This window comes from Pan troglodytes, chromosome 15, assembly GCF_028858775.2.
Source record: "Pan troglodytes isolate AG18354 chromosome 15, NHGRI_mPanTro3-v2.0_pri, whole genome shotgun sequence".
Classification (NCBI taxonomy): domain Eukaryota; kingdom Metazoa; phylum Chordata; class Mammalia; order Primates; family Hominidae; genus Pan; species Pan troglodytes.
This window is the reverse complement of record NC_072413.2, coordinates 68,592,990-68,619,499: the sequence shown is the minus strand read 5'-3', so window position 1 is coordinate 68,619,499 and position 26,510 is coordinate 68,592,990. Positions and strand designations below refer to the sequence as shown.

Genomic DNA, 26,510 nt, shown 5'->3' with positions numbered 1-26,510 from the left:
GCCTCTAACTTTGTTTTTAGAAGAGTTCTACACTAAGAAATTGGGCATTTATTCAGGTAACTGTAAAGTGGTATTTTAATTTCTCATCTGTCAGTGGCACATGCATATATGGATTCTTCATGAACCTCATGAAGCAGAAAGATGACTGGGCCACACGGCAAGTTTCTAGTACTCATGGTACTTTGGCCCAATGTCATCAAAACCTGTTTCTTGTTTCCTGACAAGCTAGCCTTGAACACACCAGTGAATCCTGTGGATGCTCACACCACTAGCAAACAGCTCATTACTGCTGAGATATGCTGGAAGATTTCCTAGAGAAGTGTGTGGAACTGTTTTGAGGGAAAGACCTTTGTATGGTCAACAGTAGAAGGCACAGTGTTCCTTTACAGTCTTCAAGCATTGTGTCTGCCCCAGTTCTGGATCTTGTTTCTGCCTGTTGGAGTCTTTGACTCTTCTGCTACCCACTGGTCTTGGAAGACTGGAGGCCCCTTTCTCTCCACACTCACTCTGGAGCTTGCGTACCTTCTAAACAGATGGCTTGTGCTGCTTTGTCTCTTCCTTCAGCTCAATCTCTTGAGCATATGTGAGACATGTATTTGAATATCTTTTGTACTAAGCTAAGCTAGTCAGGGTTTGGTCACATGACAACCAAATCAAAGCTGTTTTGGGGATGTTTTTCTAATTGCATCAAACATTACAATTTACCTGAAAAATTATAGCATTTTCATTAAAAGTTGTTATCCATATTCAATCTTCAAATATCCCTCTATGGGAAAGCAGGAGATTTTTGAGTATTTTGTGTCCAGATGTAGCTAATGTGAGATTCATATTTTCATTCTTTCTACCTTCTGCTCACAACCCCAACCCAACAACAAATTTCTCTATGATTCCAGAGCCTGATTCAGCCTGACCTTATTTAGAAAAATAAGGCCTTTCTACCTATCTCCATTGTCTCCTACCACCCAATCCATTCTCTGACTGCCTCATCTCCAGTATCAGCTGAAGCCCTCCTTGGGGCCATGATATTTATTTGGATCAGCCACCAACCTTCCTTAGGACACTCTTCTTTCCCCTATTCCATGTGGTCGGGTGGAACTGTCAATCATGGTGTCCTCTAGCTCCCTACACTGCCCCTATCACCTCCCCCCGACTTGCTAGTACCTATTCCAGGCTTGAGCCCATTATGTTATTCTGTCTTCCTACACCATAGTGATTGGTTTCAGGGAGAAGCACATGGACCAAGTAGAGACAATCAGAGCTTTCTCTGAGATTTATATATATAGACATTGGAAGAGAGAAATTCTTTTTTCTATTCTTTTATACTCATTAAAACATAGTTTATTAATTTATTCTTAACTTTGTATTATGGACAAATTTAAACATACACACAAAAAAGAGTAGCATAATGAATCTTTAAGAACCTATCACCCAGCTTACACAGTTACCAACAACCAATATTTATTGCCATATGTTTAGTTTTCCAGATGTACTATTCTTATATCTCTATGCCTTTGTACTTACCGTTTCCTACATGTTTCGTGTTTCTGTATTTCTCATTTGCTTGCTCTTAGAATATTAGGTCTTCCCGTCAAAGTCACCCGGATTTGCCAAAAGACCTGGCACAAATGTCACTTCCACTATGAAGTCCCACTGACTTCCATATACAAGGTTGGTGTTCATTCTGTTATGTTCTGGTAGCTCCCTTTTCATGCTTTTATACTGCATAGCACTTATTTATTCAACATTCATTCAACAAACTTCTATTGAAATATTTCACGTTTTAGGTGTTGGAGATCAATGAATTAAAAAGGCAAAAATTGTCACCTTTGTAGAATGAGGGAAGACTGAAAATAAACATCATAAATAAATAAATTACGTAGGCTGTTAGAATGTGATAATTGCAGTGGGAAAAGAGCTTAAGTGGAATTGGATGTGTGTGTATGTCTTCACATTTTAAATAAGGAAAATAAGATAAGCCATACTCATTACACTGCATAATGGTTATCTGCTTGCTTTTTTGTCTTTACAACTAGACTGTAGCTATTTGAAAGCAGAGATTGTGTCTTATTCTTTTTGTAGCCACGCACCTAGTATATATATTAGCAAGCATTCTGTAATGGTTGTGGAATAAATGGAAAAAATAGAAGAATACAAGACACCAACTCTAAAGACTCTTGGTGTCAAGGAAGGTTTTTTTTTTTTTTTGAAGTGGAGTTTCACCCTGTTACCCCAGGCTGCAGTGCAGGGGTGTCATCACTGTAACCTCCAACTCCCGGGTTCGAGTGGTCCTCCCACCTCAGCCTCACAAGTAGTTGGGATTATAGGCATGTGCCAGTATGCCTGGCTAATTTTTGTATTTTTAGTAGAGATGGGGTATTGCCATGTTGGCCAGGCTGGTCTCAAACTCCTGACCTCAAGTGACCCGCCTGCCTCTGCCTCCCAAAGTGCTGGGATTATAGGCGTGAGCCACTGCACCTGGCCTTTTTAATTTTTTTTTTTAAGGATAGTATAGGTACATGGGAAAAAATTCAAACAGTATTCTATATAATGGAATATATATTAAAAATACTATGTGTTCCTTCTCCCCTGGCCCCAGCCCTCCAAAATCTTTCTCAATGGCATCCACTATTACTTGTTTTTTATGTATCACTCCAGAGATAGAGATTATCTGTCTCTCTAGCTTTCAATGTAATATATCTTCAATCATAACTATTATCTTGGAAATCACTATATTTCAGTATACAGAACTGCTACATTTTGAAATATAGCTATATAGTATGTGTTTTTATGAGTGCATCAGAATGTATTTCATCAGGCCTCAGTCAATGGGTATTTAAGTAGTAACAAAGATGTTTTGATGAACCACTTAACTAGTTGAAAAGTTAGGTTGCAGTGTGACTCTGATGCATCAAATCTTTCATATTTAACTAAGTCAGTAGCTTACCTGTCAGGGAGAAGGCCAGTCTCCACACCTCTGTGTATATCAGTTAATTTCACCCATACCCATGAGGTTGTTATTCTGAGGCTCAACTTAGAAGAAGCCTGAGGTTTTCAGAGGTTCGGTAATTTGACCAAGGTTACACAGCTTGGAAGCAGGTGTGCCTTACCCCAAAGGTCATGCTTTTTGCCTCCCTTAGAGTTTTTGCTATTCCTGCAATAAAGAGGATCTCTGCAGAATGCCTGGATGATCATCCTGGATGATCTTTGATTCTCTCCAATCCAAAGATGCTCCAACACTGTGCCACCCTCTGCTGTCCATTCCCTGTTTTTTCTGTTGGCTTTATGTCCTGGGAGGTTGACCTCTGCACCAACTGGGCTCTTTGCCCTCTTATTGAGCGTCAGCTTTGGCAAAAGGGAGGCACCAACATGAGACCGGAGGATGAGAGAAGACAGATTAACATTTTTTTTCCCACTTCCTCCCTGCTTTGGCACCAAGGTTTTGGCAGCGGTCGATTTTTTTTTATCACTATTATAACTGGGGGGCCCTTCCTCCTTGAGTCTACCTCTTAATGGGTTCTGGTAATACAATTTATTTCTCTCTCTCTTTCCCTTCCCTTCCCTTCTTCCCTTCCCTTCTTTTCTTTCTTTCTTTCTTCCTTTCATTTCCTTCCTTCCTCTCTCTCTCTTTTTCTTTCTTTCTTTCTTTTCTCTTTCTCTTTCCTTCCTTCCTTCCCTCCCTCCCTCCCTCCTTCCTTCCTTCCTTCTTTTTTTGCCTAAATATCTTCCCTCTCTTGCTAATCTCTGGATACTTCAACATTCTTTCTTGGTTTCTTTAACCATGCCCACACTTATATAAATAGTCTTTGTATCAAAAGTCTCTTCAGATGAACCATTCATTAGTTAGATTTTTGTCTTCTGTCATAATCCTATTATAAATACTATTTTAAGATATAATCCCATCCAGGAGAACTTTAAAGACCTGATGCTATAAGGTTCAATGACATTAATCTCTAATGGTAAAATTTCAGGCTAATTAAGGGTAATTGGAACTTTTAACTCTCAAATTCTATCTACTTGGCAGCAGCCTATTTGGCCAAGTGCTAAGACTGGCTCTGCTGTTGGTTATATGTAGATTTTTTTGGTCATTGTCTTGTTCCTCATAAATTTATATGAAACTCTGATCCTGTAACCTTGGGTTTCCATTAGCAGGCATTTAACATTTTAGCAGTCTTTTTTAAATCCCCCAATCCCGCCAATCACACAACTTTTTTTCCTACAGAATTGCTAGAGAGATATCTTAGTTATCTGTAGCTGTGTAACACATTACCCCCAAACTTAGCAGCTTAAAATGTCATTTATCATTTTCAAACAATCTCATGGTCTCTGTAGGAGTCTCTTAGTTGTGTAGTTTTGGCTAAGTTATTTTAAGATGTTGCAGTCCAGCTGTTGGCCAGGACTGACATTATCTGAAGGCTCCACTAGAAGAGATTCCAGCTCCAGCCTCAGTCACGTAATTGTTGGCAAGCCTCCGTTCCTTGCTGGCTATTGGCTGAACATCTTGGCATCTTGATGATCTACTGCATCATAGGCCCTGAGTGTCCTCACAATATGGTACCCAGCTTCCCCCAGAATAAGAGATCTAAGAGATCCATAATCTTTTAAAACTGAGTCTTGGAAGTGATATATCATCACTTCTGATGTAAAGTTGACCCTTGAAGATTGGGTGGGGGGGTGGTTAGGTGTGCCGACCTCTGTGCAGTCAAAAATCCTCGAACAATTTTTGACTCCCCCAAAACTTAACTGAGAGCCTACTGTTGACCAGAAGCTTTATGATAACACATAAACAGTTGATTAACACATATTTTGTGTTATATGTTTTATATACTGTATTCTTACAATAAAGTAAGCTACAGAAAAGCTAATGTTATTAAGAAAATTGCAAGGAAGAGAAAATCTATTTACTATTCATTAATTAGAAGTGGATTATCATAAAGGCCTTCATCCTTACAATCTTTATACTGAGTAAGCTGAGGAGGAAGAAGAAGAAGAGGTGTTGGTCTTGCTGTCTCAGGCGTGGCAGAGGAAGAAGTGGTGGAGGAGATGGAAGGGAGGTAAGAAAGGCAGACACACTTGGTGTCACTCTATGGAATACATCATAATTTTTATCTGACATTTTTGCTTTTCTGTTTCTCTAAAAATGTTTCCCTGTGGCACCAATGCTTCTTCAATCATTTGCTTTATCTTCAGTGCCTATATCATGGAAGGGTCCCTGTGGTGAAAGAAGTCAAAGACAGTCTTGAATAATTGGAAACCTTCTCCCAGATTTTCTAATGTCAATTAACTTTCTCGCACTGCTTCTTCTATTATGTCTTCTTCCTCATCATCTAGCAGTGATTTGGAAGCACTCAGCTCCATCAAGTCATCTTTATTAATTCCTCTGGTTTGGTATTTAATCACTGTTGAATTTCTCTGAGATCCATATCTTGAAACTCTTTATCCCCTACTTTTTTTTTTTTTTTTGCCATATCCACAGTCTCTTTTCATGATTTCCTCGACTGGCTCTGCTGTAATTCTCGTGAAGTCATGCACAGCATCTGGACACAATTTTCTCCAGCAGAAATTTATTGTTCCAGGCTTGGTAACTTTCACAGCTTTTTCTGTAACACTGATGACATCTGCAATGGTGTAATTCTTCTAGACTTTCATGATGTTCTCTCTGTTGGGGGTTTCTTCCTCAGCACTAACAATCCTTTCCATAGAGTACCATATTTAATAAGCTTTAAAGGTCCTTATGACCCCCTTATCTAGAGGCGAAATTAGCAACATTGTGTGTGTGGGCAAGTAGGCCACTTTAACACCTGTAGTGTTGAACTCATAGGGTTCTGAGTGGCCAGGGGCAATGTCCAATATCAAAAGAACCTTAAAAGGCAGTCCATTACTGGCAAGGTGCTTTCTGACTTCAGGGACAAAGCATCAGTGGACCCAATCCAGAAAAAGGGTTCTCATTATCCAGGCCTTCTTATCAGCCAAAAGATTGGCAGCTGGTGTTATCTTTTCCTTTCAAGGCTCAGGGGTTAGCAGGTTTATAGGTAAGGGCAGTCATGATTATAAACCCATCTGCATCTCCATAAAACAGTAGAGTTAGCCTATCCCTTCCTGCCTTAAATTGTTGTGCTCACTTCCCTTCCTTACTAATAAATGTCCTTTGTGGCATTTAATTTTTAAATAGGGCACTTTTATCTGCATTAAAAACCTGTTCAGGCAGATATCCTTTCTCCTCAATGATTTTCTTTCTTTCTGGTTTTTTCTTTTTTGTTTTTTTGGTTTTTTTGTTTTTTTTTTTTGAGACAGAGTCTCAGTCTGTCACCCAGGCTGGAGTGCAGTGGCACGATCTCGGCTCACTGCGAGCTCAGCCTCCTGGGTTCCCACCATTATCCTGCCTCAGCCTCCCAAGTAGCTGGCACTACAGGCACCTGCCACCATGCCCGGCTAATTTTTTTTTGTATTTTTAGTAGAGATGGGGTTTCACTTTGTTAGCCAGGATGGTCTCCATCTCCTGACCTTGTGATCTGCCTGCCTCGGCCTCGCAAAGTGCTGGGATTACAGGTTTGAGCCACTGCGCCTGGCCAGTATGAGTGCCACATTCATAATGACATAAGTTCATCTAGTACTTTGTGGCTTATCAAGCATTTTAGCCTCATTTAGATCCTTACAATACTACCTCAATGTGTAAGGCGAGGCAGTTTTTTATTTGTTTGTTTTTGTTTTTTTTTTCGAAATGGAGTTTCACTCTGTCTTTCGAGATGGAGTGCAGTGGCGCGATCTCGGCTCACTGCAACCTTTGCCTCTTGGGTTCTCCTGCCTCAGCCTCCCAAGTAGCTGGGATTACAGGCGTGTGCCTCCATGCCCAGCTAATTTTTGTATTTTTAGTAGAGATGGGGTTTCACCATGTTGGCCAGGTTGGTCTCAAACTCCTGATCTTGTGATCCACCCACCTTGGCCTCCCAAAGTGCTGGGATTACAGGTATGAACCACTGCACCCAGCCCTGAATAATATTTTATTGTATGTAATACTTTTGCTTATCTGTTCATCTGTTGATGGATATTTGGATTGCTTTCCCCTTTTGGCTATTGTAAATAGTACTGTTGTGAACATGGGGGTACAAATAGCTCTTCAAGACCTTGCTTTCAGTTGTTTTGGATTTATACCCAGAAGCTGGAGTGTTGGATCATATGATAACTTTATTTTTAATTTGGTGAGGAAAATCCATACTGTTTACCATAGTAGTTGCACCATTTTACAATCCACCAACAGTGCACAAGTGTTCCAATTTCGCCACATCCTTATCAGCATTTGTTATTTTCTAAGGTTTTTTTTGTTTGTTTTTTGGCTAGTAGCTAAATATTACTGGGTGCTCAGTAATATCTCACTGTGGTTTTGATTTGCATTTCTCAGATAAACAGTGATGTTGAACGTCTTTTCATATGCTTGCTGGTCATTTTTATATCATCTTTAGAGAAATATCTATCCAAGTCCTTTGCCTATTTTTAGTTCAGTTATTTGATTTTTTGTTGTTGAGCTGTAGGAGCTCTTTATATATTCTGGCTATTAAGCCCTAATTAGATAATGATTTGCAAATATTTTATCTCATTTTATAGATGTCCTTTTCACTATGTTGATTCTGACTTTTGATGCACAAAAGTTAAGTTTGATGTAATCCCAATTGTCTATTTTTGCTTTAGTTATCTGTGCTTTGGGGGTCATATTTCAGAAATCATTGCCAAGACTAATGTTAAGAGATTTTTCCCTATGTTTTCTTCTAAGAGTTTTATAGTTTTAAATCTCATGTTCAAATCTTTAATCTATTTTGAGTTAATTTTTGTATATAGTGTGAGACAGGTTTCCAACTTCATTCTTTTGCATGTGGATATCCAGTTTTCCCATCACCATTTGTTGAAGACTGTCATTCCCCCATTGAGTGGTTTTGTCATTCTTGTCAAAGATCATTTGACCGTATACATGACAGTTTATTTCTAGGCTCCATATTCTATTTCATTGTTTTGTCTGTCTTTATGCCAATAGCACACTGTTTTGATTACTGTTGCTTTATAATATGTTTGGAAATCAGAAAGTTTGAGTTTTCCAAATTTGTTCTTTTTCAATTTTTTTTTTGTTGTTGTTATTTGAGGTCTCTTGAAATTCCATATGAATTTTAGGATGGATTTTTCCATTTCTACAAAAAATGCCATTAGGATTTGATAGCCTTTGCATTGAAGCTGTACATTGCTTTGGATAGTAGGAACATCTAAATAATATTAAGCCTTCCAACCATGAACAAGAAATGCCTTTCTATTTATTTCTATCTTCTTTACTCTTTTCAGCAATGTTTTATAGTTTTTAGTGTACAAGTCTTTCACCTTCTTAGTTCATTTTATTCCTAATTTTTTTTGTTTTTGATGTTATTATAAATGGAATTGTTTTCTTAATTTCCTTTTTGAATTTGTTCGTTGTTAGTGTATAGAAATGCGACTGACTTTTGTGTGTTAATTTTGTATCCTGCAATGTTGCTAAATTTATTGATTAGTTCTAATAGATTTTCTCTCTCTCTCTCTCTCTCTCTGTGTGTGTGTGTGTGTGTGTGTGTGTGTGTGTAGTCCTTAGGGCTTTCTATGTATAAAATTATGTCATCTGTGAACAGAGGTAATTTTACTTCTCCCTTTCTAATTTTGATAACTTTTATTTCTTTTTCTTACCTAATTGCTTTGGCTAGGATTGCCAATCTATGTTGAATAGAAATGGAGAGAGTAGAAATCCTTGTCTTGTTCCTCATCTAAGAGGAAAAGCTTTCAGTATTTCACCACTGAGTATGATTTAGCGGTGAGCTTTTCATAAATGACCTTTGTTTTGTTGAGGCAGTTTCCTTCTATTCTTAGTTTGTTGAGTTTTTTTTTTAATCATGAAAGTATGTTGAATTTTGTCAAATGCTTTCTCTGCATTGAGATGATCATGTGTTTTTCCCCTTTCCTTCTGTTAAGTGGTGTATTACATGGGTTGATTTTTATATGTTAAAGTATTCTTACATTTCAGAAATAAATCCCACTGGGCTATGGTGTGTAATTTTTTTTAACATCTGACTGAATTCAGTTTGCTAGTATTCTCTCGAGGATTTTTGCATTAATATTCCTCCAGGATATTGGTCTATAGTTTTCTTTTCTGGTGGCTTTTTTTTTTTTTTTTTTGGCTTTAGTCTCAGGGGTAATGCTAGCCTCATAGCCTTATAGAATGAGCTTGGAAGTATTCCCCATCTGCCATTTCTTAGAAGAATTTCAGAAGAATTGGTGTTAATTCTTTAAATGTCTGATAGAATTATCTAGTGAAGCCCTCTGGTCCTATACATTTCTTTGTTTAGAGGTTTTTGATCACGAATTCAACATCTTGTTGTTGATCTTTCATATTATCTATTTCTTCAGTATTTGATTCAGTCTTGGTAGGTTGTATCTTTCTAGGAATTTATCTGTTTCCCTAGATTATCCAATTTGTTGGTGAAAATTGTTCATAGTATTATCTTATAATTCTTTTCATTTCTGTCATATTGATTGTAATGTACCCCCTTTAAAAAATTTTGTTATGTGAGTCTTCTCTTTTTTTTTTTTTTAGTATATCTAGCTAATGGCCTGTCCATTTTGTTGATCTTTTCAAATACACATTCTTAGTTGTATTGATTTTTCCTATTGTTTTTCTATTCTTTACTTTGTTTACCTCTGCTCTAATCATATTATTGTTCCTTCTCATAGCTTTGGGTTTAGTTCTTCTTTTTCTAGTTTCTGAGTGTAAAGTTAGATTGTTGATTTGAGATCTTTATTCTTTTTTAATGTACGCGTTTACAGCTATAAACTTCTGTTGTGCTGGACCCATATTGATTCTATTGATTCATATTGATTCACAGAGGCTGAAGAAGAGACCAGAGCCAGCGAACAAGACATAGGGTTTATTGGGGACTTATGCACACAGTGGTCCAGGACCAGTGAGCTGGACAGGCAAACCACTCCCATTTGTATCATGCATGTTATACCACATTTTCATTACACTCCCATGTAAATCAAGTATGTTATACCACATTTTCATTTAGCAACCTCCACTTAACAACCTCCACTTGGTAACATCCATTTAACTCAAAACAAAGGGCCTTGATCCCCTGTACAGCCTGCATTCGAAGGGATGGACCAAGGGTTTGGATGTTCTTCATAGTCAAGGAGTGAATTTCCAGGTTGGCCACTCCTGAATTCCTTAGCTTGAAACTCTGAACACACATTCTTCCTAGACCATAGGGTCATTCTCAGGGTATGCTTGAGTTATTGCTGTCACATGTGTCTGCCATACAACTTCCCTCTTAGCACTGTTTTCACTGCATCCTGTAAGTTTTTGTATGTTGTGTTTTCATTTGCAGTTTTCTCAAGGTATTTTCTAATTCCTCTTATGATTTATTTTTTGGCACATTGGTTGTTTAAGAGTGTGTTGTTTAATTTCCACACATTTGTACATTTTGTACATTTGTGGTTTTTTTTACAGTTATCCATATGAACGACTTTTTGTTTTTTTTTTTTTTGAGGCAGGGTCTTGCTCTGTCACCCAGGCTGGAGTGCAGTGGCAAGATCTCAGCTCACTGCAACCTCTGCCTCCCAGGATCAAGTGATCCTCCTGCCTTAGCCTCTTGAGTATACGCATATACTATAGGGACTATAGGCATGCACCACCACACCCAGCTAAGTTTTGTATTTTTGGTAGAGACAGGGTTTCACCATGTTGCCCAGGCTGGTTTTAAACTCCTGGGCTCAAGCAATCCTCCTGCCTCTGCCTCCCAAAGTACTGGGATTACAGGTATAAGCCACCATGCCTGGCTGAAAACATTCTTTGTGTGATATCAATGTTATTGAATTTGCTAAAACTTGTTCTGTGGCCTAATTTATAGTCTCTCCTGGAGAATGTTCCACGTGCATGCAAGAAGAATTTATATTCTGCTGTTGTTGGATGGAGTGTTCTGCTTATATCTGTTATGTTCAATTGGTCTATAGTGTTGTTCGAGTCCTCTTACTGATGTTATTGATGTTATTTGGTTGTTCTACTCATTATTGATGTTATTTGGTTGTTCTATTCATTATGAAAGTGACCTTTCTCCTTTTAATTCTGCCAAGTTTTGCTTCATATGTTTAGGAGCTCTGATGTTTGGTACATAAATATTTGTAAGTTATATCTTCTTAGTGAATTGACCATTTTATCATTACATAATGTCCTTCTTTGCCTCTTGTAACAGTCTTTGATTTAAAGTCTATTTGGTCTGATATTAGTATAGCCACTGTTGCTCTATTTTGATTATCATTTGCATAGAATACCTTTTTTCATCCTTTCACCCTCAATCTCTGCATGTCCTTAGATCTAAAGTGAGTCTCCTGTAGAAAGCAAACAGTTGGATCCTATTTTTAAAAACTGATGTAATCAATTTCTGTTTCTTGATTGGGGAATTTAATCCATTTACAGTTAAAGTAATTACCCATAGGGAAGGACTTACTATTGCCATTTTGTTCATTGTTTTGTGTATGTCCTATAGCTTTTTTCTTCCTCATTTCCTCTGTTATTGTCTTCCTTTTTATTTCATTTTTTTTTGGTAGCAATATGATTGGATTTACTTCTCATTTTCTTTTGTGTATATTCTATAGCTTTTTGTGGTTACCATTGCAGTTATGTAAGGCATCTCAAAATGATAGCCTTCTACTTTAAATTGATAACAGCTTAACTTCATTGCAGACAAAATTCTGCTCCTTTGCAGCTCTACTCTCCCCAGATATTACTGATGTCATACACTACTTCTTTATACATTGTATACTCATTAACACAGATCTATTTTTAAAATATTTCTGTCATTAATATTTTATGCACAAAAATTATAACAGTATAGGTTTCTATATTTGGCTATGTACTACCCTTACCAGAGAACCTTCTATTTTCATATGGCTTTGTGTTGCTCTCTACTGTCCTTTCATTTCAACTTGAAGGACTCCCTTTAGTATTTCTTATAGAGAAGGTCTAGTAGTAATAAATTCCCTCAGCTTTTGTTTATTTCAAAGTCTTAATTTCTTCGTAATTTTGGAAGAACAGTTTGCCAGATACAGTATTCTTGGTTGACTATTTTTTTCCTTTCATCACTTTGAATATATCATGCCACTCCCTTCTAACCTGTAGTTTCTGCTGAGAAATCTACTGATAATCTTATGGAAGTTTCCTTTTATGTGACAAATTGCTTTTCTCATGCTTTCAAGTTACTCTCTTTGTCTTTGACTTTAGAGTTTGATTACAATGTGTTTTGGTGTGATTCTTTTTGGATTTATTCTGGTTAGGGTTCTGAATTGAGCTCTTGAGTCTGTATGTTCTTCTTTTTCCTCAGATTTAGGAAGTTTTCAGCCATTATTTGTTCATATAAGCTCTCTGTCCCTTTCTCTCATTCTTTTTCTGAGATTTTAATAATACATATATTAGGCTACTTGATAGTGTTTTGTAAATCCCTTGGGCTGTCTTCACTTTTCTTCATTTTTTTTCTTCTTGCTCCTCTGACTCAGTGACTTTACATGATCTGTCTCTGAGTTTGCTATTTCTTTTGCCTGATCAAGTCTGCTGTTGGATCCTTCTACTATTTTTTGTACCGTTATTATATTTTTCAGCTACAGAATTTGTTTGGTTCTTTTTTTATAATTTCTATCTCCTTGTTGATATTCTCATTTTGTTCGTGCATCATTTCCCTGATTTTATTTAGTTGCCTATCAGTGTTCACTCGGCCCAGTGTTTGTTATCTTTTAGATAGCATCTTTATGATAATGTTTGTTATCCTTTTGGTAGCATCTTTATGATAGTTATTTTAAATTCCTTTTCAGGCAACTAGTAGATCATATTTCTTCAGAATTGATTTCTGGAGTTTTATTTGATCCTTTGTGCCAAATTTCTCTGTCTCTTTGGATGTCTTAAAATGTTTTGCTAGAACTTGGCCATTTGAAGACCTTTCCTAGTCTTTGGCTTCATACAGGGAAAGACCTTCACCAATCAACCCTGCTGGAGGATCTAGGACCTCTCAAACCTTTTCTGATCTCTTACTCCTTCTGGTGTCTGCCTGTGGAACTGCGACTCTAACCTGCTACTCACCTCTGTTTTTAGTGGCTTCCAAATGCTTGACCTGGTCCTGTCAGCACTGATTTCTGTTAGGTGAGACAGAAACTAATCCCTTGGGCAGCCCCCAGATAAGCCAGAACATTCAATGCATGGCTCATTCTTCTGTTTCCATCCCTGAGGGTGGAGCCTTGGAGTAAGGGGTTTCTCCAAAGTTGCTCAGGTTTATGCCACGTAGAGGAAAGGACACAGATGGGCATGCCAGATGTTGCAAAATTGTCTATCCATTTTGCCAGAATCTCTTCTTGGTTTTACAATGACCTGGGTGCTGTAGCTTTTCAACCTGTCTCTAGAGTTCATTCTGATCTGTATATTGTTAACTCAGTGTCCCTGTGGGGAAAGGAGGGCCTGTATCTTCCTATTCCACCATCTTGCTGACAACACTCCCTCCCGCTAAAGTCTTTCCATCAATTCCCTTTGGATTTGAGTACCTGAATGGTATAATGTGGTTCCTTTGGTGTCCTAATGTTGAAACTAGGATATCATCAAGGTTTGATGTGTGAAAGGGGCATTTCAGACCCAGTAATAGAGACCTCTTTCTGAACAGATGGCTATTTCCATGTTCCTCAGATCACTCTCTTGTCTACCACACATGTTTGAATTGTGTGGGATAGCTCTGGTTGCCCTGTGAAAACTATGGAATATGCGTTCATAATCATGGAGCTCCTGCATATGGCCAGATTTCCTTTCCCTTCTCTTTTACCCAAGATCTTTTCGGATCTGCAGAATTGCATCTGAACTCCTGCAGATTCTGCTAGTGCTACAACAGTCTGTCACCAGCCAAGCTAATCATCCATTATTTATTCCCTGTTCTTGCATTCTGCCCCAGCCCTCCCATAGGTAGAGATGCTGAGACTTTGTTGGTAAACTCAGGACTAGAGTGTGGGCCAAGGAGGAAGGTATTTGGGCACAAGGGTGGGTAGGACAGAAAGAAAAAACTAGGATGAACATACAGCTTCATTTCCTCTTAACTCTCTTACATGAACCAGATAATCTTACACTAGGAATGTAAAATACCTGACTTGTCAAAACCAGAAACTCAGGGCTCTCTAAACTCCTCTAGTAAATAAAAGTTTAGGCTCACTGGTGGGGATTAAAGAGGCTGTTTAAGGATAATATTAAGAGAACCATAAAAGTACATATTATACCACAGACAGAATTTATTAACAGTTTCCCTTCTTTCTTTACCTCTTTCTTTTTTCTTCTTCGAGTTTTTTTTTTTTTTTTTTTTTTTTGAGATGGAGTCTTGCCCTGTCGCCTAGGCTAGAGTGCAGTGGTGCAATCTCGGCTCACTGCAACCTCTGCCTCCCGGGTTCAAGCAATTCTCCTGCCTCAGCCTCCTGAGTAGCTGGGATTACAGTTGTGTGCCACCACACCCAGCTAATTTTTGTATTTTTAGTAGAGACAGGGGGTTTCACCATGTTGGTCAGGCTGGTCTCAAACTCCTGACCTCATGATCTGCCCCTCTAGGCCTCCCAAAGTGCTGGGATTACAGGCGTGAGCCAGTGACCGGCCCAAGTCTTTCTTTACTTTGTATTTGCCAGCAACTAAGTTGCGTCTTAGTTGATAGATACATTCTATCTTCATTAAGTACTTTTCTGTGCTAAGAAGTAAAGAGACTGCATTGTTTTAAGTTGGCTGTTACTTAAGTTTCAAAGTGAATTCCCTCTCTTCTTCTACATACTAAGTTGGCTCTGATAATGCTACTACTTTGTAATATGGGTTCATAATCATGGAGCTCCTGAATATGGCCAGATTTCCTTTCCATTCCTATTACAAAGTAGGAATGCTACTACTTTATAGCATTATCAGAGCCAACTTAGTATGTGGAAAAAGAGAGGGAAGGTCTAAAGAAAAATTCAGAATCAGAATCGTTAGATCTGAATTGTGGGGCTGAAGAGCAGTTCAAAGTTGTGGGAATTGGGGCCTATCAGACAGTTAGAGGGAAAGTATAAAAAAAGAGGCCAAGTGTTCATTTTCTAGTCTAACCCATTAGCTTAGAGACTTTGGGGAGTACCATGCTCAGGATTTATTTAAAATATTTTTTAAAAAATTATGGTTACTTCCTTTACCAATCCTCTTTCAGTTAAAAAAAAAAAAGCCAGAGAAAGGTGAAATATTTTTCTTTTTTTTTGTCCCGATATATCTGGGGTTTGGAATTCTTCCTGAGCACTAACAAGGAAATCTAGCCAGGCTTATGCTTCTGTGAGCCAAAAGAAGAGCCAATAGAATACTGCTTGGTGAAGCAGAGGCTGCCATTGGCAAAGGAGGCTTCTGCTGTATGGAAAGGTGCTAGATTTTTCCAGAATCTAGCTAGGGAGTGTGGGGTGACTCAGCCCTTTTCCTGTACCTTTAGGGTTGAAAAATAAACCTTTCTGCCTCATTTTGGTCCTGAGCCAACCTGTGATGGTTCACCTGCCCCTTCCTTCTCAGCTACTTCCAATGATTAGGCCAAAGAACTTGTTAAACCAAGTTGAATATAAAGTTTCTAAACTTAAATATCCTAATATTATAAAGTCAATATATAATTCAAAGCCATAATTTTAGCAGTATATCTTATGTGAAATGAAGTGTGATAAGCCACCTTGGTACAGGAACACATCACGGAATCTTTGTATAGATGGCCGGGGGTGAGTAAGAGAAGAGGGTCCTTAGAGGTCACCTAGGCCAAAGTGTGGTAAGTACAGTGAAGTCTCTGAAGTTAGACTTTTCATATTCAAATCCTGGTTCTACCACTTGTCACTTGTGTGCAATTGAGCAGGTGACAACTTCTCTAGGCTTCAGGTTCCTTGTCTTAAAAATGGGGACAATTGGCCGGGTGCAGTGGCTCATGCCTGTAATCCTAGCACTTTGGGAGGCCAAGGTTGGCAGATTGCTTGAGCTCAGGAGTTTGAGGCCAGCCTGGGCAACATGATGAATCCCCATCTCTACAAAAAATGCAAAAAAATTAGCCAGGCATGGTGGCTTGTGCCTGTAGTCCCAGCTATTTAAGAGGGCTGATGCAGGAGGATGAGTTGAGCCTGGGAGGTTGAGGCTGCAGTAATCCATGTTTGTGCCATTGCACTCCAGCCTGGGTGACAAAGTGAGACCCTGTTTCAAAAAATACAATACAATACAATACAATACAATACAACAAAACTGTTGGGAGGATTAAATGCTAAAATCCTTGTCAAGTGTTTTCATTGAATTTCTAGGGCATAGTAAATACTTCACACAAGTTAGTTATTGTTGAGGTAAGTATTGTCACTGACACAAGTAAAAGACAAAAAAAAGGAGCCAGGATAACATTGTTGTTAGAGTATCGGCTCTGTGACCTTGGGAACACTATTTAACCTCTCTAAGCTCCAGTATCCTCTCAAAGCATTGTTGTAAGGCTTACATGAGAGAATATTGTCTCTATTTAGTTTAATATCAGCCTAACATCAGTGGTTACTATTTAGTCAAAACTGAGACATAGAGAGATTTACTGCCAAACTAGAAAAACACTGTAGTGTTCCCTAAAAATGGAAGTAGGGGCAGGGGGATGTAGAGGAGGTGGTGTTGAAGGAATCCCACTAAAGTTTTGTGGTCAACCTAACTTACGTTTAGGCAAGGGCTTGCCACCATGCTAGTCTGGGCTGGGCTCTTCTTCCCTGGAAGAATGCCTAATTTTTTTGCAGTGATGAATTAGCATTAGAGAAGGGAGTTCATGGGACTATTTATGTGTCTGTGGCAGCTGCAAAGAAAGGAGAGGTTTGGGCATTACCCTAGTTCAAACACTTAAAAAGCCAGCTGCTGTTGTTTCTTAAAAACAAGGTAACCTTCATTACCACTCTCTCTAAGTCACTTTTTTCAAATATAGCCCAGTGTAGCGATTACAGTGAGGACTCAGTGATATAGTGAGCTGCCTGGAATGAAAAGCATCTAGAAGAGCTTGGCAGATAGGACTTGCTTCGTAATAAACACCAGGTTTTGGGAGGTCTTCATTTAGCAAAAAAGGCTAGGATATCAGAAAAGTATTTTAACTCAGGCCCACAGCAAGACAATAAAAAATATCTATACAGCCGATTTCCTTTCATATTATTGACTCAACCACCACAGTGTTCCACTATATCCTCAGTGGCTGCTAGGACTCCTAAGTTTATATATGGGATTCATGGATTTTTCTTAGTTATATTTGTCCAGTTGACATCTTCACTTGGAGGATCCACTGGCACTTCAAACACAACACACCTAAAACTAAACCCAACTATTCTACCCTCTTTTCCAAATTGCTCTTTCAACTGTTTTGTATCTCAGTAAATCACCCAATTGCCAAGCTAGATATTTTGAATTCTTTTCCTCCTCACCCCATGTTTTTCGCCAATTCCTATCCATTCTACCTCCTAAATATCTATCATTTTAGTTCATTTCTTTTTACTGTTACTGTTACTTACTTAGCATAGGTCATCGTCTTTTCAGGCTTAGATTATGATAACACATTTCTAAATTGAAATCTTGCCTCCTTGTCACTTGCCTCCTTAAAATCTTTCTTTAGTGTCCCACTGCTCTCAATTCCTTGGCATAGTTTACAATGATCTTACTTCTGATTTCTGCGACAATCTACTCTCATCCAGTCTTCTCATATATTCGATGTTCCAGCTATTCCGAACATTTTCCATTTTCTTCTTCTCTCTTGCCTCTTGGCTTTGGTTCATGCTCTTCCCTCTGCTTGCATTTTCTTACCTCTCCTTTTCATTTGGCTAACTTCTACTAGTCTTTCATTGTTTCTGCTTAAACATCCCTTCCTCTAGGAAGCCTTCCCCTTTCTCCCGTATGTGTTTAGTACCCTCTCCTCATGCTCTCAGACTACTCTGCTTCCTCCCTCATAGCTCTGATTACAATACGGTTTATCAGTGTTTTTGTCTGTATCCCTCGCTAGACTGAAATGTTGAGACTATGTCTATCTTAGTCACTGCTATTTCTCCATCACCCAGCACAGTGATTGGCACATTATAAATACTTTTTGAGGTTACATCATAACTATTTTTTGAATGAATGAATAAATAATAACACAAAAATATCCTTTTATATTGCAGGGCTTTTAAGGTTAAATAAGCCACACTTAGTAATGTTAACATGTAATCAGAAATGGAAAGATTCTGAAGTTCTCTCTTGACCTGCATTCCCTGCAAGTTCATCATTGGGAATTATCATCCCATCACATGCTCCGGTGCATGTAACCTATAGACAAGAGGGAGTGAGCCAAGTGCGTGATGCCTGAGTCTTGGGTTATAACAACAGCTTGAGATGTCAAAAGTTTTCATTTTATACAGATTCAAGAACCTACAAAGTCACTGAGATTCTCATGAGAAAACTTGGAAATGACATTTGACCCACTATTTTGCAATGAATCACCAAGAACTATTTACTGAATGTGTCACAGTATGTGTTGCACCATATTCCCAATATCAGACAAAAATCCTGGCCTTTGAGCTTTTATTCACACACAAACACACACACACACATACCTTTTATTTTATTAAAAAATTTAAATTTATTGTTTTAATTGATATATTGTTATTGTACACTTTTATGAGGTTTATTTTGATGTTTCAATACCTATTTATGTTATAGAATGATCCAATTAGAGTAGTTAATGTATCCATCATCTTATGTATTTATCATTTCTTTGTGGTGAGATCATTCAGAAGCCTCTCTTCTAGCTATTTTATAATATATGATATTTTACTTTTAACCATATTCACCCTACTGTGCAATAGATGACTAGAATTTATTCCTCCTATCTAATCGTAACTTTATACCTATTGACCAACCTCTCTTATCCTCCCTTCATCATTTCTCTCCCCAGTATGTGGTAACCACTGTTCTGCTGTTTCTATGATACCAATTTTTTTTTCTTTTTTTTTTTTTTAGATTTCACATATGAACCATGCAATATTTCTCTTTCTGTGTCTGGCTTATTTCACTTAACATGATGTCCTCCAGGTTCATCTATGTCATCACAGATGACAAGATTTCATGCTTTTTTATGGCCGAATAATATTCCATTGTGTCTATATTATACCACATTGTCTTTTTCTTTTTCTTGTTTTTTTTTGTTTTTGAGATGGATTCTCGCTCTGTCACCCAGGCTGGAGTGCAGTGGCACCATCTTGGCTCACTGCAACCTCCGCCTCATGGGTTCAAGCCATTCTCTGCCACAGCCTCCTGAGTAGCTGGGATTACAAGCACCCACGACCACGCCCGGCTAATTTTTTTTTTTTTTTTTGTATTTTTAGTAGAGATGGGGTTTCACCATGTTGGCCAGGCTGGTCTTGAACTCCTGACCTTGTGATCCACCCGCCTCAGCCTCCCAAAGTGCTGGGATTACAGGTGTGAGCCACTGCGCCCGGCCTTCACATTTTCTTTATCCATTCATTTGTTATTGGACATTTAGGTTAATTCTGTATCTTGTTGAATTCGGCTGTGAATCCATCTGGTCCTGGACGGGGATTTTTGGTTAGAATTTTAAAATTACTGATTCAATGTCATTACTCATTATTGGTCTGTTCAGGGTTTCTATTTCTTCCTGGTTCAATCTTGGAGGCTTGTATGTTTCCAGGAATGTATCAATTTCCTCTAGGTTTTCTAGTTTGTGTACATAAAGGTGTTCATAGTACTCTACGAGGATCTTTTTTATCTCTGCGATATCAGTTGTAATACCACTTCTCACATTTTTGGTTGCATTTATTTGAATCTTCTCTTGTTTTTTCTTGTTTAACTAGAAGTCTATCAATTTTGCTTATCGTTTCAAAACACTAGCTTTTTGTTTTGTTTATCTTTTGTGTCATATTTTTGGTCTTGATCTCATTTAGTTCCTTTCTCATCTTTGTTTTCTTCCACTAGCTTTGAATTGTTCTTGTTTTTCTACTTCCTTGAGGTGTGACATTAGGTTATTAATTTGAGATCTTTCTATCTTTTGATGTAAACATTAAATGCTATAAACTTTCCACTTAACACTGCTTTTCCTCTATCCCAGAGGTTTTGGTATATTGTATCTTTATTTTTATTTCTTTTGAAGATTTTTTAAAATTTCTGCCTCAGTTTAATTGTTTACCCAAAAGTCATTCAGGAGCAAGTGGTTTAGCTTCCAAGTTTGTGTAGTTTTGAAAGTTCCTCTTGCTATTGATTTCTAATTTTATTCCACTATGATCTAAGAAGATACTTGGTATGATTTAGTTTTTTTTTTAAATTTATTGATACTTGCTTTGTAGCCAAACATATAGTCAATTTGGGAAAATGTTCTGTGTAGGGATGAGAAGAACGCAAATTCTATGGTTGTTGGATAGGATGTTCTTTAGATGTCTATTAGGTCCATTTGGTCTAGAGTCCAGTTGAAATCCAGAGTTTCTTCATTGATTTTCTGCCTCAGTGATCTGTCTAGTGCTGTCAGTAGGATGTTGAAGTCCTCCACTATTATTGATATTCTGTTGAAGCAGCACAAAATGGATTAAGATACCCCCAGTATCCAAACATAGGGAAATGCTTGCAAAACTTTGAATATGTCGGGATGCTTTATGCTCACATATTTCTTTTCCTCTTCCTTTCTCCTCTCTTGTTCTCTCTCAAATGTCATCTTGTATATGAAACCATTGCTGAAAACCCCACCTCGTTGCCCTCATTATTTCCTAGGTAGAATATTTTAATGCCTAGAGTATAGTAATTGTATAATAATAAATATTCACAATGACTAATTTTCGAACAAATAAACAAATGGGTATGCCCCTCATTCACTGGTAGGGAAATTTTTGGCAGGAGCAGTGGCTCAAGCCTGTAATCCCAGCACTTTGGAAGGCCAAGGTGGGAGAATTCCTTGAGTCCAGGAGTTTGAGACCAGCCTGGCAACATAGTGAGAATCCATCTCTACAGTTTTTTTTTTAAAGTTAGCCTGGAATGGTGGTGCATGCCTGTAGTCCCAGCTACTCAGGAGGCTGAAGTGGGAGGATTGCTTGAGCCTGGGAGGTTGTGGCTGCTGCGAGCCATGATTGTGCCACTGTACTGTAACCTAGGTGACAAAGTGAGACACTATCTCAGAAAAAAAAAAAAAAAAAAGGAAAAGTTGTTTGTTTGTTTCTAAGGCTACACCCCTGTCTAGGAGAGCTCGTTCCTTCCTAATGGGTTTCAATTACCACCTCTACACAACTAACTTCTAAAGAAGTTCCAGTTCTATATCTCTTATTGCTTGACAGATATTCTGGTGGGAGAAATAAACCAGAAGCAGGGATAGTAATCAGGAGTCTATTACAATAACCTAAGTGAGAGGTAGTAAGAATGAAAACTGGGGACATGGCCAGGCGTGGTGGCTCACGCCTGTAATCCCAGCACTTTGGGAGGCTGAGGCGGGCGGATCACGAGGTCAGGAGATCAAGATCATCCTGGCTAACACAGTGAAACCCCGCTCTACTAAAAATACAAAAAATTAGCCGAGTGTGGTGGTGGGTGCTTGTAGTCCCAGCTACTCGGGAGGCTGAGGCAGGAGAATGGCGTGAACCCGGGAGGTGGAGCTTGCAGTGAGCCGAGATCGGGCCATTGCACTCTAGCCTGGGAAACAGAGCGAGACACCGTCTCAAAAAAAGAAAAAAGAAAAGAAAAGAAAATTGGGGACAGGTTTAAGAGATATCTGAGCTATGAGTTGCCTCCAAGGCAGACGGTGGAGACTCTTGCCAGCGCTCTGAAATTACACAGTATGTGCTGCTGCCTACTTTTCCTGTGGCGAAGACTGACACAGTGAATGCTGACAGGACTGAGGAAGGTCAAATATTTTCAGAGCCCCATTCTTTTTTCCTTTATTTTTCTTTTCAAAGTCTGACGGGTAGGGAATCAGCAGAGTTAGGAAATGAAAAAGAAAATTTCAGTTTCTCTTTTCTGTACCCAAGCCCTGGGTCTGATGTTTGGTCTTTGCTTCCCAGATATATAAAATCAAAATAGCCAGTGCCCCTAGAAATTGCCTGACATTAAGCCAAAGCATTCCCTTATGCTTTTTATTCACAATGTATGGCTTTTGGCAGATTGGCATGCAGGACACCTGAATCCACCTCCATTTATTACCAGATATGGATACTCTTGGAGTGTGAGTCCAGGACTCAGTCCCATGTGTGATCTTTCAGGCCCTCCACAGGCAATTACAAGGTGATGCATGGCAGGCCTCATAGGAGAAGCTGCTCTCCCCACATCTGACTTGTTGTACCACCAGTGCCTTGTAGTTTTCTGGAGGGAGTTGCAGTTGAGGACCTAGGCCCCTTTGAGCTGCAATGCTAGTATGCATAACTGCATTCCCAGCTCAGGCACCTCCATTCAGAAGCCTCTTGACTGGGGCCTCTCTTGAGACACTTCCCAGGCACCTTTGCTGAGACCTTGTTATTGTGGGCCTTGGCTGAGACAGTTTTATCCACTTTGACTCCAGACCTTTTCACTCCTAGTCCTTCTCCCACTTTCTTTCCATGGCCCTATAAGTCCATAAAAAGCAGGAATCTTTTGTTTGGGGCTCCTTGGTAATGAAATGATTTCCCTTACCTGTGCTTCCATTTGACTATTGCCTGGCACTGTTCTATTGGGAAAAAACACTAGGGAGCCAATGCCTTTCTCTTTTGACTCTTGCCTGCACTGTCACAACAAATGAATTGATTGTTATTTTCAGTTTGGCTTGTTGTCTTAATTGGTCACCTCAACACATGGTAGCTTGGCACACATCTGTTTGGTTTCCCTGTCTTTTAAGTAGGAATAAGAATATTCCATTTTAACCCTCTTCTTTTTTTTTTTTTGAGATGGAGTCTCGCTCTGCTGCCCAGGCTGGAGTGCAGTGGCGCGATCTTGGCTCACTGCAAGCTCCGCCTCCCGGGATTTTAACCCTCTTCTATTATGGGCTCTGTGCTCTTTGAAATGAGAACTTTAACTATTATTATTATTATTACTTTGAGACAGCGTGTTACTTTATCACACAAGCTGGAGTGCAGTGGCGCAATCACAGCTCACTGCAGCCTTGACTTCCCCAGGCTCAGGTGATCCTCCCACCAGACTCTGGAGTAGCTAGGGCTACAGGTGCGTGCCACCATGCCCAGCTAATTTTCTCATATCTATACACACACACACACACACACACACATATATATACACATATATATACACACACACATATACACATATACATATATATACATATATATGTGTATATATACACACACACACATATACATATATATGTGTGTATATATATACACACACACATATATACATATATATGTGTGTATATATATACACACACACACACATGTATATATATATATATTTGTGGAGATGGGGTTTTGCCACGTTGCCCAGGCTGGTCTCCAACTCCTGGGCTCAAGCTATCTGCCCACCTCGGTTTCCCACAGTGCTGGGATCACAGGCATGAGTCACCACACCCAGCTGAGAACTTTTATTGAATATACCATATATTCTACTTTATCTTTTCATTTTAGTGAGATTCAAATATTTCAAGAAAAGGAGAACGAAGAATTCAGATGTACATTAGACTACATTTGATTGTATAATAAAACCTCTAAAATGAGACAAATATTTTTCTTGGCTCACAGAATAATGTGACTAATTTTAGCCAGATGGAGTATGATTATGAATTAGCTACATGTAAACGAGATTTGAGACACTAAGCAATGACCCACTTTATAACTTTAAATTATACAGATGAGAGTCTTTGCCCCATGGTGGTTTAATTATTTTCTTGGAAGATATTACACATCTTCATTCAGAAACTTAATGAATTTTACAATTACTCTTTCCTCCGAAGTCACAAGTGATGATGCCCCATCTGGATTGGTAAAGAACTCACAGCAAGAAAAATCACTGATGTGGAAAAACTCAGGACAGCATTCTTTTGCTGACCACTTACCACTTTTGCACGTACCCAGCAGCCCACTGAAGTGCTTGTACCTGTGTGCCTGGGGAAGATGGGGAGAATATTTCTTCTTTTACCCCTCCAAGGTCTGTATCTTTATTACTTTGATAGTTCCTGCCTTAGTTTAGTTCACCATCACCTCTCGTCTGGATTATTAGGAACTATTCTTAATATACATCCAATCCACCCTCCACACTGACATCTGAGTTCTCATTCTCCAAATGCAAGCCTTCATTGACTAGCCAATGCCTTCAGGATCAAGTCAAAATTCCTAAATGCAGAGGAGCCCTAACAAACTCGACCCAAGTGTCCCTTCCAGTCTCATCTTCCAGCACCATCACACTGTATGCACAAGGCACCATGTATTTGCTCCTCTTGGAAGAAAATCCCTCCCACTTCTGTGACTCTTTACCAGCTCCCTGCTCTCCTCCAGCCAGAGAAAAGCAACCTTTCCCTTTCCTCTACCAGGAAAATCATACTCGACTTTCAATACCTAGTTCAAATTTCAGTTGCTGTGTTCAATATGTTAGAGGCAGAACAGCAAAATGGGAAAGAGTAAGGATTCTGGACACGTGTGCTCCTCCATTGATCACATTTGTAAGATTGAGTGACTTGTTTAACTTCCTTAAGCTTCTGTTTTCTTATATGTAAGTTGGAGATTTAACAGTAACTACCACATCAGGTTATTGGGAGGATTAAATGTGACAATATTTCTAAAGCACTTAGGACTGTGCCTGGCATATCAGAAGTACTTAACATGTAAACATTAACTATTATTCTAGTTTTGCTGACATTTTCTCAACCCAGTTATATTTTGGCTTAACTGACTTTAAGAAACTTAATTTAATTAATTTATTTATTTTTGAGACAGGGTCTCATTATGTTGCCCAGGCTGGGGTGCAGTGGCTATTCACAGGCACCATCCCACGACTGATCAGCATGGGAGTTTTGACAGAGGTTTCCAACCTGGGCCAGTTCACTCCTCCTCAGGCAACCTGATTGTCCCCTGCTCACAGGGGTTCACCATATTGATGCCAGACTTAGTGCAGACATCCAGTGGGCTTCAGGCACTACAGCCTAGAACTCCTGGACTCAAGCAATCCTCCCCTCAGTCTCCCAAGTAACTGAGACTACTAGCATGCACCACTACACCCAATTAAAACGGCTTTTATACCTAGAATTATATTAGCTTGGGTGAATTGAATAACCAAGGTAACCGCGTTACCCACTCTAGTTCATTTATTCCTTAATATTTACCACAGCTGCATCTCATGGAGTGTGGTTTGAACAAGTTATATTGAACTGCCATGTGGCCGTGACCCTTGTAAGTATAACTCTATCAAGAACTATTAATCTGGGCTCCAGCTTTTGTATTTTGGGAATTCTGAGAGTCTGGTCAGGTATTTCTAGTGCTTTGCTTTAATAATAAGCAATATGAACATCACCAAATAATTTAAAGATTCTACCTGTTCCATGAAAGGGCAAAGCAACTCCTAAATGCCAAAGGAGATGAAAAACCAAAGAAGGAGGTGAACAAATCCACTTTGTTGGTTTTGGGTAATTTATTATGGGGAATTTACAGGCACAAGTGTGGTTTGGGGCATACGCAAGATAGGTAGATCTCCGTACCTCAAGCCCCCAGACCCAGGGCTTATATGTTGAGAAGAAAGCATACATGCTCTGGAAGGAATGTGTAGCCAGTTTTGGGCATCACAGCCTGTAATTTCTGTGATAACAAGCGTTGTTTTGGAGGAAACCTACAATAAGTGGATGTTTCTACATAAAGAGTAATACATCAGCTAGCCATTTTGGAGGCATTCCCCACCTCCTGGTTAATTAGAAATTGCATGGCAGATTTGCTTTTAAAATAAAGTAACTCTTGTCCCCATAATACCTTTGTAAAATCTTTCCACCTATGTTTGCTATGCCTGTAGGGAGACAAATACTTTTATTGAATTTGTACATACAAGGCTTATTTTCATTACCACTTTGAACTTATTCAATCTAATTTCACATCTGATTTATTTCCATTTCAACTATACCTCAAAGTCAAATTTATTTTCATTCTATATTAAAATATACAATGATCACTCTGATTTCCAATCTTGCTTTTGAGATCTGACAAATTCTTATGTGTAAATATAGTTTTCTGGTAAGGGGAGTAATAGATTTGCAACAAAAATTATGAATTACTTGTTTTATCTTTGAGTGTATATACGTATACGTGTATGTCTTATTTATCTAAAATACAAATTTAAGCATGTTAAGAATAGAAGCCTTTCCCATTATTCCACACCTCCATGGGGGCTTTAGAACTGACTGATATTCTGTAAACTGATAACATCTATTACATCACTTTTCACTTTGTATTACAATATTGGATTATATGGCCATTCTGTACCCACCCACAACTGAGAGCTGAATGCATAAATAAATGAAGACTGC

General features: G+C 38.7%; 1 long non-coding RNA gene across 1 annotated transcript in view; it reads left to right on the top strand.

Annotated features, from left to right (window-relative positions):
- LOC134808372 (uncharacterized) overlaps positions 1-26,510 on the top strand; it is a 32,372-nt gene extending 5,862 nt beyond the window's left edge. The window contains exons 2-3 of the long non-coding RNA XR_010151193.1: positions 1,572-1,668; positions 23,958-26,510. This is a non-coding gene — a long non-coding RNA (uncharacterized LOC134808372). The remainder of the gene's footprint in view (positions 1-1,571; positions 1,669-23,957) is intronic.